The sequence below is a fragment of the Phyllobates terribilis genome, unplaced genomic scaffold (genome assembly GCF_046119375.1).
Source record: "Phyllobates terribilis strain yellow unplaced genomic scaffold, ASM4611937v1 Scaffold_495__1_contigs__length_1321142, whole genome shotgun sequence".
Classification (NCBI taxonomy): Eukaryota; Metazoa; Chordata; class Amphibia; order Anura; family Dendrobatidae; genus Phyllobates; species Phyllobates terribilis.
The window spans coordinates 718,106-736,978 of record NW_027363255.1 but is presented as its reverse complement, the minus strand read 5'-3'; positions in this window follow the sequence as shown (position 1 = coordinate 736,978).

The following is an 18,873-nucleotide window of genomic DNA, read 5'->3' as shown; positions in this document are numbered from 1 at the left end:
ACTTATACATATGATAGAGTATTTTATAATCACATATATTTACAGAGCGGCAAGGCAAAAAATTATACTAAAAATAAGGGGATGATGAAGACTGATGATACAATAACTTTTTTTAGGGAGGGGTAGAGGACAAGACAAGAAGAGGGGAGAGCAAGGAGGAGCTCCATTGACCATATAGGACAATCAAATGTGTATGTGTGTATATCTGTAAATATATATACACTACAGACCAAAAGTTTGGACACACCTTCTCATTTACATATTTTTCTGTATTTTCATGACTATGAAAATTGTACATTCACACTGAAGGCATCAAAACTATGAATTAACACATGTGGAATTATATACTTACCAAAAAAAGATTGAAACACCTGAAAATATGTCTTATATTCTAGGTTCTTCAAAGTAGCCACCTTTTGCTTTGATGGCTGCTTTGCACACTCTTGACGAGCTTCAAGAGGTAGTCAACGGAAATGGTTTTCACTTCACAGGTGTGCCCTGTCAGGTTTAATAAGTGGGATTTCTTGCCTTATAAATGGGGTTGGGACCATCGTTGTGTTGTGCAGAAGTCAGGTGAATACACAGCTGATAGTCCTACTGAATAGACTGCTAGAATTTGTATTATGGCAAGAAAAAAGCAGCTAAGTAAAGAAAAACGAGTGGCCATCATTACTTTAAGAAATGAAGGTCAGTCAGTGCGAAAAATTGGGAAAACTTTGAAAGTGTCCCCAAGTACAGTTGCAAAAACCATCAAGCGCTACAAAGAAACTGGCTCATATGAGGACCGCCCCAGAAAAGGAAGACCGAGAGTCACCTCTGCTTCTGAGGAGAAGTTTATCCGAGTCATCAGCCTCAGAAATCGCAGGTTAACAGCAGCTCAGATTAGAGACCAGGTCAATGCCACACAGAGTTCTAGCAGCAGACACATCTCTTCAACAACTGTTAAGAGGAGACTTTGTGCAGCAGGCCATCATGGTAAAATAGCTGCTAGGAAACCACTGCTAAAGACAGGCAACAAGCAGAAGAGACTTGTTTGGGCTAAAGAACACAAGGAATGGACATTAGACCAGTAGAAATCTGTGCTTTGGTCTGATGAGTCCAAATTTGAGATCTTTGTGCGACGCAGAAAAGGTGAACAGATAGGGTATGTGCACACGATGCAGAAATGAAGCAGAAAATTTCTGCATCATTTCTGCATCTCCCTGGCAGAAAAAACGCATGCAGATTGTGCATGCGTTTTTCCTGCGGAATACATGCGGATTCACATGCGTTTCCGCATGTGGATTGACAAGCGCTTTCCAGGCGATTTTAGCATCACCTGGAAAGTGCTTGACAACTAGGTCACACTATATAAATCCATGCAAACAGTATGGATTTATATAGTGTGACCCGAGAGAGTGGTAAAAATAAAAAATAAATGTATACTTTACCCTCCGATGGCCCGCGCTGTCCAGCTCACTCCGTTCTCCCTTCCGGCAACACTGAATTTAAAGACCTGCCAACGTCAGCGTCACGTGACCTGTCACATGACTCTGACGTCAGCGCAGGTCCTTCAACTCACTGCAAAGTGCCGGGAACCAAGCAGGAGCGGTACGCGGGCCGACAGTAGGTAAGTATACATTTATTTTTTATTTTATTCTTTTTTTTACAGATTTTTTAATGGTACCTGGGTGTGGATGAGACTCTCCTCTCATCTACACCCGGGTACCATCCGCACATTAGAACGCGTGGATTACGCATCTACATATACAGTGATGTGTAATCCATGCGGTCTAATGCAAGTCAGTGGCGACGAAAACGCCGCATTTCCGCAAAATTAATGGACATGCTGCGGAGTTTTGAGCGCAGCATAAACGCTGCGGAAAAATCCGCAGCATGGGCACAGCATATGCGGATTTCCATTGGGGAACATTGCTGCCCTTCTACCATGCTTTTTTAATGCGTTTCCGCAGCTTTTCCGCAGCTGCGGAAACGCATAAAAAACGTATCGTGTGCACACAGCCATAGACTCTACATGCCTAGTTCCCACCGTGAAGCATGGAGGAGGAGGTGTGATGGTGTGGGGGTGCTTTGCTGGTGACACTGTTGGGGATTTATTCAAAATTGAAGGCATACTGAACCAGCATGGCTACCACAGCATCTTGCAGCGGCATGCTATTCCATCCGGTTTGCGTTTAGCTGGACCATCATTTATTTTTCAACAGGACAATGACCCCAAACACACCTCCAGGCTGTGTAAGGGCTATTTGACCAAGAAGGAGAGTGATGGGGTGCTACGCCAGATGACCTGGCCTCCACAGTCACCAGACCTGAACCCAATCAAGATTTGTTTGGGGTGAGCTGGACCGCAGAGTGAAGGCAAAAGGGCCAACAAGTGCTAAGCATCTCTGGGAACTCCTTCAAGATTGTTGGAAGACCATTTCCGGTGACTACCTCTTGAAGCTCATCAAGGGAATGCCAAGAGTGTGCAAAGCAGTCATCAAAGCAAAAGGTGACTACTTTGAAGAACCTAGAATATAAGACATATTTTCAGTTGTTTCACACTTTTTTGTTAAGTATATAATTCCACATGTGTTAATTCATAGTTTTGATGCCTTCAGTGTGAATGTACAATTTTCATAGTCATGAAAATACAGAAAAATCTATAAATGACAAGGTGTGTCCAAACTTTTGGTCTGTACTGTATATATATGTGTAAATGTGTAAAAAGAACTGACCAGCACATCCTAAATGTGAACAGGTGCAAGCTGCAGAAACTGAATAAGATATATGAAAAGAAAGCACAGCAGCACTCCATTATGGCCAAAATACATAAAGACAATAAAAACGTTTGATATAAACTGTGATATTACTCAATGGACTTTACTTACAATAAACGGAGGTTCTTAGCGCATAAATTGGCCAATTCATGTGTGCCCATCAACCGCTGCAAGGTGACCTCCCGTCTGATGGGTACTTCTCTGCCTACGTGCCTCTCTTGGGCTACAAGCCTATAACTCTGGACAGAACATGTCACTTCTGGGCTAAAACACCTACAATTCAAATGGGCTGGTAGAATAGAATATACATCACCTGCTGGTTAAATGGGGGGAATGCCAGGTCAGACAGGAGGCAGTTACAACCTCCTATAGTAATATATAATAAGAAAACTGACCAGCACATCCTAAGTGTGAACAGGTGCTAGCTGCAGAAACTATATATAATGATGAAGTCTAATCCAGATAAAAAAATAGACACAAGAATTTGTGCAGCCCACAATGAGGGGACAAAAAACTAGCTTATATGGTCAGCCAAAACAATCCAATCGATTCAAAGGTCCATCATAACGTCTCATGGTTATAAGAAACAGGCCTATGTAATTTGTTTGTTTATCCACTTAGGGGTAAGGGAATCCACTCTAAAGGTCCATTCACATTCATGTTTCAATAGGTCCTTATCCTGATCGCACCCTCTGGGGCTAGATTTCACAACCTCAATAACTGTAAAGAGAATTTCATCTACTTCACCCAGATGTGTTGTTCTCATATGTCTTGACAGTGGGGTATGTCGATCATTCCTGATGTCACCCAGATGTTCACTCACTCTCCTCCTCAGTTCTCTCTTAGTTTTGCCCACATAATTAAGTGGATATGGGCAGGTTGCCATATAGATCACACCTGAGCTCTTACTGTGGAAAAAGCACGGTGGCTCAATAGTTAGCACTGCAGCCTTGCAGCACTGGGGTCCTGGATTCAAATCCCACCAAGGACAACATCTGCAAGGAGTTTGTATGTTCTTCCCGTGTTTGCGTGGGTTTCTTCCGGGTTCTCTGGTTTCCTCCCACACTCCAAAGACATACTGATAGGGAATTTAGATTGTGAGCCCCAGTGGGGACAGCGATGATAATGTATGTAAAGTGCTGTGAAATATGTTAGCGCTATATAAAAATAAAGATTATTAATATTGTTAATATTTTACCCATGCGGAATCAAACACAAAATTTCAAAATGGATTTCCAAAAAATCAATCTAATATTAAATTTGCAAAAAAAATAACATGTACCTCCTATGCTCCTAGCCACATCTGTACCAAAATTCAAGTTGGCATCTCAATGGGATCATACTTAACCCCTTAACCCCCGAGGGTGGTTTGCACGTTAATGACCAGGCCAATTTTTACAATTCTGACCCCTGTCACTTTATGAGGTAATTACTCTGGAACGCTTCAACGGATCCCCCTGATTCTGAGATTGTTTTTTTCGTGACATATTGTACTTCATGATTGTGGTAACATTTCTTCGATATCACTTGCGTTTATTTGTGAAAAAAACGGAAATTTGGTGAAAATGTTGAAAATTTGGCAATTTTCACAATTTGAATTTTCCCACATGTCTACTTTACATCAGCACAATTTTGGAACCAACATTTTTTTCTGTTAGGGAGCTATAAAGGTTAAAAGTTGACCAGCGATTTCTAATTTTTTCAACAAAATTTACAAAACCATTTTTTTAGGGACCACATCACATTTGAAGTCACTTTGAGAGGTCTTCATGGCAGAAAATACCCAAAAGTGACACCATTCTAAAAACTGCACCCCTCAAGGTGCTCCAAACCACATTCAATAAGTTTATTAACCCTTCAGGTGCTTCACAGGAATTTTTGGAATGTGGAAGAAAAAAATGAACATTTAACTCTTTTCACAAAAATGTTACTTTAGACCCAATTTTTTTTATTTTCACAGGGGTAATAAAAAATGGACCGCAAAATTTGTTGTGCAATTTCCCCTGGGCACGCAGATACCCCATATGTGGGAAAAAACACTGTTTGGGCACACGGCAGGGCTCGGAAGGGAAGGAGCGCCATTTGACTTTTTCATTGTAAAATTTGCTTGAATAATTAGCGGACGCCATGTTGCGTTTGGAGAGCCCCTTTGTGCCCAAACATTGGAGCTCCCCCACAAGTGACCCCATTTTGGAAACTAGACCCCCAAAGGCACCTATCTAGATTCATAGTGAGCACTTGGAACCCCCAGGTGCTTCACAAATTGATTCGTAAAAATGAAAAAGTGAAAAAAAAAACACTTTTTCATTTTTATGAATCAATTTGTGAAGCACCTAGGGGTTCCAAGTGCTCACTATGCATCTAGATAGGTGCCTTGGGGGGTCTAGTTTACAAAATGGGGTCACTTGTGGGGGAGCTCCAATGTTTGGGCACACAGGGGCTCTCCAAACGCAACATGGTGTCCGCTAACAATTTGAGCCGACAATTTGTTAGCGGACACCATGTTGCGTTTGGAGAGTCCTTGTGTGCCCAAACATTGGAGCTCCCCCACAAGTGACCTCATTTTGGAAACTAGACCCTCCAAGGCAGCTATCTAGATGCATAGTGAGCAGTTGGAACCCCCAGGTGCTTCACAAATTGATTTGTAAAAATGAAAAAGTGGAAAAAAAATCCTTTTCCATTTTTACGAATCAATTTGTGAAGCACCTAAGGGTTCCAAGTGCTGACTATGCATCTAGATAGGTGCCTTGGGTGGTCTAGTTTCCAAAATGGGGTCACTTGTGGGGGAGCTCCAAAGTTTAGGCACGCAGGGGATCTCCAAACGCAACATGGCGTCCTCTAACAATTTGAGCCGATTTTCCATTCAATTTGTTAGCGGACACCATGTCGCGTTTGGAGAGCCCCTGATTTGTTAGCGGACACCATGTCGCGTTTGGAGAGCCCCTGATGTGCCTAAACAGTGGAGCTCCCCCACAAGTGACCCCATTTTGGAAACTAAACCCCTCAAGGATTTTATTAAGGTGTATAGTGAACATTTTGAACCCAGAGGTACGACACAGAATTTGATAACATTAGGTCAATATATTGAATAAGTTGTCATTAGTCTTGAGCGCAAGTGCTCGCTACTTGAGTTTGCATCGGGTACTCAGGTATGCACCATGTACTGCGTGTGCTCGAGTGACATGCTTGAGTCCCCGCCCGGATGTTTCACGGTTATTAGACACCCAAAAAAAAACATGCGGGGATCGCTCATGCATGGCAGACAATCCCCGCAAAGTTTTTTGGGCCGTGAAGCTTATGGGGCGGAGACTCGAGCATGTCACTCAAATACCCACGATACTCAATGCATACCAGAGCACCCGATGCAAACTCAAGTAGCGAGCACTTGCGCTCAACACTAGTCGCCTTATTGTCATGTTTTTTTCTTTTGTAAAAAATCACAACCCCATCACAACCCTAACCCCAACCCAGCCCTAACCCTAGCACAACCCTAACCCTAGCACAACCCTAACCTGAGAGTTTATTTTTTACGTCGTTCCTCATGCGGTATAAGTGATTAGACGACCTTATTCTTCGGGTCGGTGAGACTACAGCGATACCAGAATCCTATGGGGTTTTTCTGACTGACAGCTGTCACACACTAAAAGACGCATTTTTTGTAAAATCTAGTTTTTGCATCGCCATATTTTGAGAGCTATAATTTTTCCAGATTTTGGCAGACAGTCATATGACGGCTCGTTTTTTGCGGGATGACTTGACGTTGTTATTGGTGCCATTTTCAGGCACGTGACATTTTTTGATCGCTTTCTATTCCGATTTTTGGGAGGCAGAATAAACAAAAACCAACAATTCAGGAATTGTTTTTTTTGTTTTTTTTATTCTGTTCCGCGTGTGGTAAAATTGATAAGGTAGCTTTATTCCTCGGGTCAGTGCGTTTACAGCGGTACCACATTTATATCGTATTTCTATGTTTTGCACTTTTACATAATGAAAGCAATTTTATAGAAAAAAATATTTTTTAGCATTGCTTTATTCTGAGAGCTATAACTTTTTTATTTTTCGGCTGATGGAGCTGTGTGGCAGCTTGTTTTTTGGGGGACGAGATGACGTTTTCAGCGGTACCATATTTATTTATATTCGTCTTTTTGACGCGTGTTATTCCATTTTTTGTTTGGCGGTATGATGATAAAGCATTGTTTTTTGCTTCGTTTTTTTTCATTTTTTTTACCGTGTTCACTGAAGGGGTTAACTAGTGGGACAGTTTTATAGGTCAGGTTGTTCCGGACGCGGCGATACCAAATATGTGTAATTTTATTGTTTGTTTTTTTTTTTTTTATAATAATATTTATTGATGGGTACATTATATTTTTATTTTTGGTGGATTATTTTTTTAATTTTTTTTTATATATTTTTACAATTCTTTTTTTTTTCACTTTCTGATAGTTTTTATACTTTATTACTTTGTCCCACTATGGGACTTTCACTTTTTTTTCTCTGATCGCCTGCATGGCACAGGAATGCAGCACCATCCCTGTGCCATGCAGGCTGTCAGTGCTGGACAGGGAGAAGATAGTTTGGAGATGCACTGAGCATGTCCAAACAATCTTCCTGCTGTCTGGTGACCCGGATGTTGTCATGGCAACATCCTGGAAGCCACGGCAGACAGCGCTGGAAGCCAGAAGAGGAGGTGAGTATCTGCGATCACCTCCCCTTGCCCCCGCAATGCTGCGGTCGACTTCGATCGCAGCATCGCGGGGGTTAATGTGCTGGGAGCGGTGCCTGAGCGCTCCCTGCACATAGTACCGGGTGTCAGCTGTGACAATCAGCTGACACCCGGCGGCGATCACGCCCGCACAGCCTGTGTGCGCTCGTGATCGCCATGATTTACTAATACGGGTCTGGCTCTAAAGTCCCAGGGCACAGACGCGTATTAGTACGTCAGATGTTGTTAAGTGGTTAAAAAACAAACTAAAACAAAACAGTATAAACACTGTCAATTCGAAAATCTTGAATTCAGATCTGTTCAGTCTGTGGTCTAAAAGTATAAGGTCTTTTTTTACAAATAAAAAACTCATGTTTTTATAAATGTCTGCCATCACAAGAAAGAATTTGGAGTGGAAGCTGAATGGCTCTTTTTTCTACAGCTCATGGCAAAGGTGTATGTGATGGTTAAGAAGGCAGCGTGCAACGTCTTGCAGCTCGGGCTAGCCTCCAGAGGCCATATTCAGACCACATCTTAACACACCGCCAACTATTCAGCTGCAGTGAGAAAATATTCCTAACATTCAGTTCATGTACTGTACAAACCAGGACTACAAAGAAGAGGAGATTTTGTTAAAACATTAGTTACAGGAAGTAGAACCCATCACAAGAACTTCACAATACCACACTTTCATTCCACTGAGTGACACAGAAATAAAAACATTCATTCAGCAACGACAGTGAAGTCCATGAAGTGATTGAAGATGGCACAAGATTGGCAATGGTGACATAACTGGTTATGTGACCTGTGAATATGATCAGCACTGGTGGCTGCCGGCTAATGTACTCTGCCAAGATTATGCTAATGAAGAAGTAGAAGGGATTTTTCTGCATCCTTCTGGTCCGTCCCCTTCCTTTGTGTATCCAAGAAAACCAAAGCTATTAAAAGTAACCAAAAATCAGATATTAACTCAGGTGGACTCTAACACCATAACAACCATACATACTGACACAAAAGGAAACGGCCATTGTTATAAGAGATTGTTGACAAGATTAAATCTTGCCCAGTAGAAGGGACAAATTGATGAAACAAAAGGACTTACTATTAATTCAATTGTTCAGACTAGTTAATTTTGTTTTATTTTAAAGCTTGGTGATTTAACTACTATATTCTGTTTAAAAACTTGAAAAAGTACATATCTAGTGTTGTAATATTAATAATAAAAAAATTGAAACACGTGTATTTAAATAACCCTTTCTGACATTGTACGTAATAATACTGTCCTGTGCCCTGGGTCTTATGGACCAGGTACTTATTATTACTTCTCATCTTTAATGAGGCACCGTGACCGGAGTCGTAGTGATCACATTTAAATTCTGGTGCATCTTACCTCAGGGTAGATGGCGTCGTCATCCTAGGAGGATGTCACCGCCCCCCTGCAACTATGACCGCTGTGATTGGCTGTAAGAGCACCGATCACAGGCTGGTGCCTGGCAACGCCAGGCCTCACCTGAGCCCGCTATGATTGGTGTTATCGACGATGACATCGATCACACCAGTCACAGCGCACAGATGCGCTGTGACCTGGCTGTGACTGTCCTGCACTTCCTCATAGTAGCTGAGGACTTGTACAGGGCGGTCACGCTGTCAGATTGTGTGCCGTGCTGGGCCTTGTGGTGCCACAAAAGCCTGTGACCCCACAATTGCTGCTCCTGCTGCTAGCAAATAAAGAAGATAGAAGAAAGAAGATCCCTGCCTGATCTCTCCTCATCCACCTCAATCCCCCTCTTCCTCCTTTCCCCCTCTTTTTATCAAACTCCCCACCTCCCCCTTTCTGCCACCGAGTGATGATCAGTACTTGATTTTTGGCAGATTTTTTTTTTCGTGCGTCCTGCAGCGGCTGAGCATGGATCAATGACGCAAATCACTGATCAACGTCTGTGCTCGCTGTTTTCCAGGACTTTTTTTTGTCTCTGTCCATTCCCCCCCTCCTTTGCACTACCTCTGTGCGCACATCCAGCAGCTGCCGAGCATTACACTTTTTTTCTCCCCTCCCTTTGCACCACCTCCTTGTGCACATCCATCAGCCATCGAGCGTTAGTCAGTGATGCAGATCACTGATTCACACTCGTGTTTGCTGTTTTGCACTCCCCCTCCCTTTGCACCACCTCCGTGCGCACATCCAGCAGCCGCCAAGTGTTGATCAGTGGCGCACATCTCTGATCTGCACTCATGCTTGCTGTTTTCCACTGTTTTGTTTCATAGACTTTTTTTTCTCCCCCCCCCCTTTGCACCACCTCCTGTTATTGCTTTTTTTCTTTAAAAAAAAAAAAGTTTACACCAAGCACTCTCACACACACAACTGAATAAAGTACTGATACAAACACCACATACATGAAAAAAAAAATGTTGTCCCGCTTGTCCCACACACGGTATTCAGTGAAGGAGCCATACACTACTTTCCTTGCCTTCAACACTGACAGTAAGGGAGAGGATCCCACCTTTCTTTATTTTTCCTCATCCTCGTCCCCCTCTTCCTCCTCGGGTGATTCTGAACCGCCAAAAAGACGCCCTAGGACAAAAGCTGAACCAGCGCCAGCCATTATTGACCCCATGTGGACCTAGACCCTCGAAAATTATGAGCCACAGATTCCGCATATTCTGGTGCAATAAGGAATCAAGTTTGACACCACCCGCCTCACAGAAATAGACTTTTTCAAAGTCTTTTTCTCTGAGGATTTTTTAAACCTGATGGTGGGCGAAACTAATTTGTACGCTCAACAATTTTTGTCACAAAACCACTCATCATTTTCTAACTTGAAGTTAGAAGTTTTGGGGCCTGGTCCTTCACATGGGGATACTGAAGAAGCTAGAAGTTCATTGGAGTGTTAACGTTTTGTATAACACTCCATTGTTCCGAATGGTCATGATCCAGACACGTTTTGAGACCATCCACAAATTCTTGCATTAAATGATAATGTACGTTGTTCTCACCGAGATGATCCCAATCATCTTTTCAAAGTTCGGCCGGTCATCGAAGAACTTCAACAACAAGTCTACTGAAATGTACATGCCTCAAAATGACATCTACGTGGATGAGTCCCAAATTCATCTTAAGGGGAGGCTTAAATTCTGGCAGTACCTGCGCACTAAGAGGGCCAGGTACGAAATGAAGCTGTACAAACTGTGTGAGAGTACCTCAGGGTACACCCACAAGTTTAGGGTTTATGAAGGAAAGGACTCCTGCATTGAGCCCACTGAATGCCCCCCTGTCCTGAGAGTGAGTGGTAAAATTGTGTTGGATTTGGTGCGCCCACTGCTGGATCAAGTTTATCACCTCTACGTGGATAACTTTTATACCAACATCCCACTCTTTAAGTCCCTCTTTGTGTGAGGTACCGCAGCCTTGAAATACTGTCCGCAAAAATCAGATGCCTCTCGAAGATGCTAATTGGGCAGCTGCTCAGAAGGGGTGAGAGCAGAGCCCAATGCAGCAACCACATGCTGGTGGTCAAGTACTAGGACAAGAGGGATGTCCTTCTCTTGACCACCATACATGGTGATGGCAGCACTCCCAGCACTGTACGAGGTACCTCTACACAGGTCGTCAAACCAGATTGTGTACTGGGGGGGGGAGTTGATCTCTCTGATCAAGTCCACCAGCCGTACAGTGCTTTGAGAAAGGCCAAGGTGTGGTACAAGAAGGTGGCCGTGCACATCGTACAGATGGCAATGCATAACACTTTTCTTTTATCACGATGTGCAGGCCAGACCGCTACATCGTATTTTCGGTTCCAGGAGGTAGTGATCAAGGCCCTGTTATTTGGCAGTGAGGAAGGAGCAGGCCCCAGTAATTCCGGAACTGAAGGTGCTCGTATAGTACAATGCCAACATTTCCCGGGGGAAGTCCCTCAAAGCAGAAAAAAAGGTAAGTCACAAAAGAGGTGCTGAGTGTGCTACGGAATGCGACACCTGCACTGACAAACCTGTCCTGTGTATGAAAGAATGCTTCAGCCTGTACCACACATCCATGGGCTACTAAATTCATTTCTGACTTACACAACTGATATATGACAACTAGTGTTGAGCGATACCTTCCGATATCGCGAAATATCGGATTGGATCGGACCGATACCCAAAAAATATTGGATATCGCCGATTCCGATACTGGAAACCAATGCAAGTCAATGGGACACAAATATCGAAATGAAAATAAACCCTTTCTTTCCTTGTAGGTTAATTCTACATGAAGGAAAACAACTAAGAATAATGTAGAATGTATTACATGAAAAGCCGGCAATTCAGCAGCGGCATACAACGGTACCTGACAATTTAGAACAGAAAGAATAGAGCATCACACATAGATTAGATAGATAGAAACATGTCAGTCACATATATAAGAAGTACAGTGACAGTGTTGCTTACTGTACTTGTCATTTAGTGTTAAAGGATTTATTAAAAAAAATAATAGTGTTTTCATGCACAGTCTCTTTAAAAAAGCCGGCCGGCAATTCAGCATCGGTACCCGACAATTTAGAATAGAAAGAATAGAGCATCACACATAGATTAGATAGATAGAAACATGTCAGTCACATATATAAGAAGTACAGTGATAGTGTTGGTTACTGTGCTTGTCATTTAGTGTTAAAATAAAGGATTTATTAAAAAAAAAATTGGCGTGGGGTTCCCTGTAATTTTAGTCTTTAGCGGAGGTTAAGCGGATGGCTGGGGCAGATGTTTGAAGCCTGGGAAGGGGGTAATACCCACGGAGCTTCCCAGGCTACTAATATCAGCCCCCAGCTGAATACCTCGCCTTTACTAGCTATTAAAATGGGGGACCCCCAAAAAAATGATGTGGGGAATCCCCTATTTTAATAGCTAGCAAAGGCTAGGCAGACAGCTGGGGGCTGATATTAGTAGCCCAGGAAGGGTGCCATGAATATTGGCCCCCTCCCAGGCTAGAAACACCAGCCGTCAGCCGCCCCAGAAATGGCGCATCCATAGGATGCGCCAATTCTGGCACTTAGCCTCGCTCTTCCCACTGCCCTGTAGCGGTGGCAGTGGGGTAATAGGGCTGGGGTTGATGTCAGCTTATAATGCCAGCTGACATCAAGCCCAGGTTAGTAATGGAAAGGCGTCTGTAAGACACCCCCATTACTAACCCCATAGTCAAAGTTAAAAAAAAAAACACAAACACCCAGAATAAAGTCCTTTAATTGAAATAAACACACAATTCTTTATTGTTCTAAATTAAACCATACTTACCATCACGCCCATTCCAGCTAAAGCCAACGATCTCCTGCAATAAAAGTAAAATAATAAAGCAACTTCATCCTTACCTTTCGATGGTTCCCAGGATGGCTCCAGCTCTGCTACATTCACATGACAGGCTGGATCGCAGCCGAAAGCTGCCATCCAGCTTGCCATGCCGCAGACACTGAGAAGCGCAGGCATGCTTGCGCTCCTCAGTGTCTGGCTGTGACGGCATAAAGATGAGCCGAGGTCATGTCCAATGAACTCAGCTCACCTCATGCACGTCACTGACAGCGTCGGAGAATTCTACTGCGCATGCGGTGAGCGTGAGAGAATTCTCCCAAGGTGTCAGTGACGTGCATGAGGTGAGCTCATGTCCAATGAACTCAGCTCACCTCATGCACGTCATTGACAGCGTGGGAGAATTCTCCTGCACTCAGCGCTTGAGCAGGAGAATTCTCCCATGCTGGGATGGCATTGAGATGACAGGCTGGATCGCTGCTGAGCGCTGCCATCCAGCATGCCATCCTTCATAGACACTGCAGAGCGCAGGCATGCTTGCACTCTGCAGTGTCTCTGAAGGATGAAAAGCTGGATGGCAGCGTTCAGCTGCGATCCAGCCTGTCATCTCAATGCCATCCCAGCGTGGGAGAATTCTCCTGCTCAAGAGCTGAGTGCAGGAGAATTCTCCCACGCTGTCAATGACGTGCATGAGATGAGCTGAGTTCATTGGACATGAGCTCACCTCATGCACGTCACTGACAGCATGGGAGAATTCTCTCACGCTCACCGCATGCGCAGTAGAATTCTCCCACGCTGTCAGTGACGTGCATGAGGTGAGCTGAGTTCATTGGACATGACCTCGGCTCATCTTTATGCCGTCACAGCCAGACACTTTCTCAGAATCAGTGGGATCCGTTAAAGCGTTCCAGAGTTATTACCTCGTAAAGTGACACTGGTCAGAATTGTAAAAATTAGCCTGGTCATTAACGTGCAAACAGCCTTTAAAGGGGTTAATATTGCTTCTTTTACTTTAGTATTAAACATATAAAAGTATTGTCCCAAGGAGAGATCCCAACTTGAGTCCTTGTACAAATGTAACCAAAAACACAGGTAACACTTATACCTATTTAAAATTTTTTATAACATAGTAGCTATTGAACCTGTTCTACGCCCGGGTGGCGAGCATTTTTATTGGTATATGGTCCCCCATCCTGTTATGTGCTGCCCCTATTCTGCGCCCCCATCCTGTTATGTGCTGTCCCCATCCTGATATTTGTGCTGTCCCCATCCTGGTATTTGTGCAGCCCCCATCCTGGTATTTGTGGCTCCCCATTTTGGTATTTGTGCTACCCAATCCTGTTCCCCCATCCTGTTATGTGCTGCCCCATCTTATCCTGGTATGCATGATACCCCTCATCCCTATCCTGGTATGCATGGTACCCCCTCATCCCTATCCTGGTATGCATGGTACCCCTCATCCCTATCCTGGTATGAATGGCACCCCTCATCCCCAATCCTGGTATGCATGGCAGCCCTTATACCAATCCTGGTATGCATGGCACCCCTCATCCCAATCCTGGTATACATGGCACCCCATCCCTCATCTTGGTATGCATGGCTCCCTCATCCCCAATGCTGGTATGTATGGCCTCCTTAGCCTTATCCTGGCATGCATGGGCCCCTTACCCCCATCCTGGTATGCATGGCACTCCTCATCCCCAATCTTGGTATTCATGGCACACCATCCCTCATCCTGGTGTGCTTGGTACCCCTCATCCCTATCCTGGTATGCATGGTACCCCATCCCTCATCCCTATCTTGGTATGTATGGTACCCCCTCATCCCCATCCTGGTATGCATGGCCCCTCATTCGTATCCTGGTATGCATGGCCCCTCATCCCTATCCTGGTATGCATGGTACCCCTTCATCCCTATCCTGGTATGCATGGCCCCTCATTCGTATCCTGGTATGCATGGCCCCTCATCCCTATCCTGGTATGCATGGTACCCCTTCATCCCTATCCTTGTATGCATGGTATCCCCTCATCCCTATCCTGGTATGCGTGCCACCCCTCATCTTCAATCCTGGTATACTTGGGACCCCTCATCCCCAATCCTGGTATGCATGGCCCCCCTCATCCCCAATCCTGGTATGTATGTTCCCCTCATCCTCAGTCCTGGTAAGCATGGCACCCCTCATCTCCAATCCTGGTATGCTTGGCACCCCTCATATCAATTCTGGTATGCATGGCTCCCTCATCCCCAATCCTTGTATGTATGGCCCCTCAGCCTTATGCTGGTATGCATGGTACCCCTCATCCCCATCCTGGAATGCATGGCATCCCATCCCTCATCCTGGTATGCATGATACCCCTCATTCCCAATCCTGGTATTCATGGCACCCCTCATCACCAATCCTGGTATGTATGGTATCCCTCATCCTCAATCCTGGTATGTATGGTACCCCTCATCCGTATCCTGGTATGTATGGTACCCCTCATCCCCAGTCCTGGTATGCATGGCAAATGTGTCTTCAGTAAAATGGCGCCGGATAGCGCGCTATGCGCATGCGCCGGTTCCGACCCCGCATTCCTGACCCAGTCTCCGGCCAGAACAGAGGCGTCGGGGCAACACACCTCCCGGTTAGGTAAGTATGAAAGTATGGCGCCCTAGATCGCGGTATGCGTTCAGTGCTTACGCTTACCGCGATCTCCGGCGCCATACACTCCTCTTACCTGTAATGGCTCCTTTTTAATTTGACTCCTCAAAAACAAAATATTAGCAAACATAATCTTGTGACATGTCAAATTAAAGCTTGTACCTTTCTAAACAGAACGGTGGGAGATCTCTTTATCTTATTTCTAACCCGAGATATGACATATCAAAAATTTATCATTATGCAAGCCCAAAATTCTAACTTTTTCAAAACTTTAGAAATCTATATAAAATTAACTACCTTATTTTGAAATTCACTAAATTAGCACTGAAAAAAAAACAAAGAAAAAAAAAATCCGAAGACATTAGGTAAAAAAAATATTCAGATTTGGATCACTTGACAGAAAATGACCCATATGGGGTATTTCTACATTCAGCTAAAATTGTGGGACAATTTTTTTTGTGCCATTTTTGCCCAGTGTGAAAGTGTAAAATCTGGGGCTAAAACAAAATTTTGGTGGTAAAAATTTAATTATTTTTCTTCACTGCCCAATGGTATGTGGAGTCGGTAAGCCAAACCTTCGACTCCTCAATTTCCATGACACCGACTCCACCTTCGACTCCACGACTCCGGCTCTGACACCCTCATACATGGCTCATGTTTAAGTGATAAATTTACGGTATAAATTTCCCTTCAGAGCTTTGCACTGTGCCTCAAAAGTAGTTTTGGACCACATATAGGGTATCTGCGTACTCAGGAGAAATTGCACAACACATTTTGGGGTCCATTCTCTCCTGCTATCCTTGTAAAAATGAAAAAACTTGCGGTTAAAGCAATATTTTTGTGAGAAAAATATATATATTTTTTTTAATTTTCACAGATCAGTGTTGAAAAATTCAGTGAAGTACCTGGGGGTTCAAGGTGCTCAACACACATCTAGATAAATTCCTTATGGGGTCTAGTTAACAAAATGGGGTCTCTTGTGGTGGGTTTCCACTCTGTAGGCACATCAGGGGCTCTCCAAATGTGACATGATGTCCTCCAATGATTTCAGCACATTTTGCATTTCAAAAGTTAAATAGCACTCCTTCCGTTCTGAGCCCTGCTGTGCGCCCACACAGTAGTTTTCCCCCATCTATGTTGTACTCTTGGGAAATTTTACAGTGTTTGGGGTCCATTTTCTCCTGTTACCCTTGTGAAAATAAAAACATTTGGGTCTAAAGTAAATTTTTTGTGAAAATAGTTAAATGTTAATTTTTTCCTTCCACATTCCTTTAGTTCCTGTGAAACAACTGAAGGAAGGGTTAATATACTTGAATGTGGTTTTGAGCACCTTGAGGGGTGCAGTTTTTAGAATGGTGTCACTTTTAGGTATTTTCTGTCATATAGACCTCTCAAAGTCACTTCAAATCTGATGTGGTCCCTAAAAATGAGAAATCGCTGGTCAACTTTTAACTTTTCTAACTTTCAAACAGAAAAAAAATATGTTTTAAAAATGATGCAGATGTAAAGTAGACATGTGGGAAATGTTATTTATTAAATGTTTTGTGTGACATATCGCTCTGATTTAAAGGTATAAAAATTACAATTTTAAAAATTGCTAAATTTTCGCCAGTTTTCAGATTTTTTTCTCTCAAATAAATACAAGTCATATCGAAGAAATTTTAACATTATTATAAAGCAGAATATGTCATGAAAAAAAGAATCTGAGAATCAGTGGGATCCGTTGAAGCGTTCCAAGGTTATTACCTCATAAAGTGACAATGGTCAGAATTGAAAAAAATGGCCTGGTTAGGAAGGTGAAAACAGGTTCTGGGTGAAGGGAATAAAAAATAATTTACAATATTTTTTTAAACCTTTTTACTTAATCTCTCTATGGGACTTTCGCAGCTCTGATCACCATAATAAAGATTCTAAAGCATAGCAATGCACAAGCATTGCAGTGATTTATAAACTGTCAGTGCTAGTTAGATCATGCACTGCTCTTGATCTAATTGGCTTGCTAGCACTCGTGACCCAGATGTCATCATGACAACGTCGAGTCACCATGGCAATGATCGGCCCCTGCCTTGTAAATGCCGCGATCGATATTGATCGCAGTGTGTAGGGGGTTAAACTGCCCTTCAGTGAGAGCTGGGTGTCAGCTGTCAGAATCGCTGAACACCCGGCGGTGTTCGTGCTCCCACAGAGTCTGTGCGTGACAAATCTGGAAGTACTTACCAACCTGGACTTATGGATACATCGAAGGTCGTGAAGGGGTTAAAGTAAAGTCTGTTAAATGGAAGCTGTGACATAAGTGCTCAGCGCAGAGCATGGGATAATTGTGAACTTAGCCTTAAAAGCAATATGTTATCTACTGCAAAATGGTACCAAGAAAAGCTGCCACTCAACTCACAAAAAACAAGTTTTCACTCAGTTTCATCATCATGCAGTTGAAATATACAGATTTCACTCTGCAACACCAATTGCATTCTGATTTCTGGAGAACACCTGTGCAGTCCAACCGCAACTGAGAGGGTGTAATTTCCAAAATGGCTTCACTTGCAGCAGGTTTCTGCTGTTTTGGCAACCTCGAGGCTTCTCAAATGTTACATGGCAGTCTCAAAGCATTTTTGCCAAAATTCTGCATCAGAAGTCAAGTAGCCCTCCTTTTCTTCCGAGCCCTATGGTTATGGTGTGCCCAAACAGTAGTTTCCGGCCACACATCGGGTGCCGGCATATGCAGGAGAAATTGCACAACAAATTTTGGGCTCCAATTTCTATACTTGAAAGGTTAACAAACTTTTGAATGTGGTTTTTAATACCTTGAAGGGTGCCGTTATTAAAATGTGGTCTTGATTGTGGGGTTTCTGAAATATAGGCCCCTCAGTCACTTCAGAACCGAAGTGATCCATTCTAAAAAAAAAAAAAAAAAAGATTTGGAAATGTTATTGAAAAAATGCTGCTGAACATTTAAACATGTTAAGAAAAGGGATGTCAGAAATGTTGCTGACGTAAAGTAGACATGTAGTAAATGTTAGTAACTATATTTCGCATTTTGCTTGCTGGCAGGTATGAGCTTGTAAGGAGAGTCAGCGAGAGGCTGAAAGGGAAGCCTAAACCCATCTACGTGTTTGAGGAGAAGTACCCCGACTACTATTTTACTGATGGTAAGGTGTATATTTGTGTGTGTTTTGTTGTACACGTTTGTACGTATGTTTTCCTATGAAGTGCTGCATCGGGGAGTAATGTTTAGGGCTCACTCACACTGGCGTAAAACACGGCCTTGAGCTATCCAATATTTTATCGAATAGCACTCAACCCAATATTATACTAAGGGGCAGTACATAGCACCGACTATTTTCTCATGCCAATTCAGTATGAAAAAACAATTGCAGCCTGCACAGGTATGCAGCGATTGGGTTTATGAAAATGTTTTCAAATTCAATGACTGTTTTAATAAATTTAACCATCACATATGGATAATGCACAAAATGCGCATGAAATTACCTACAAGTGAG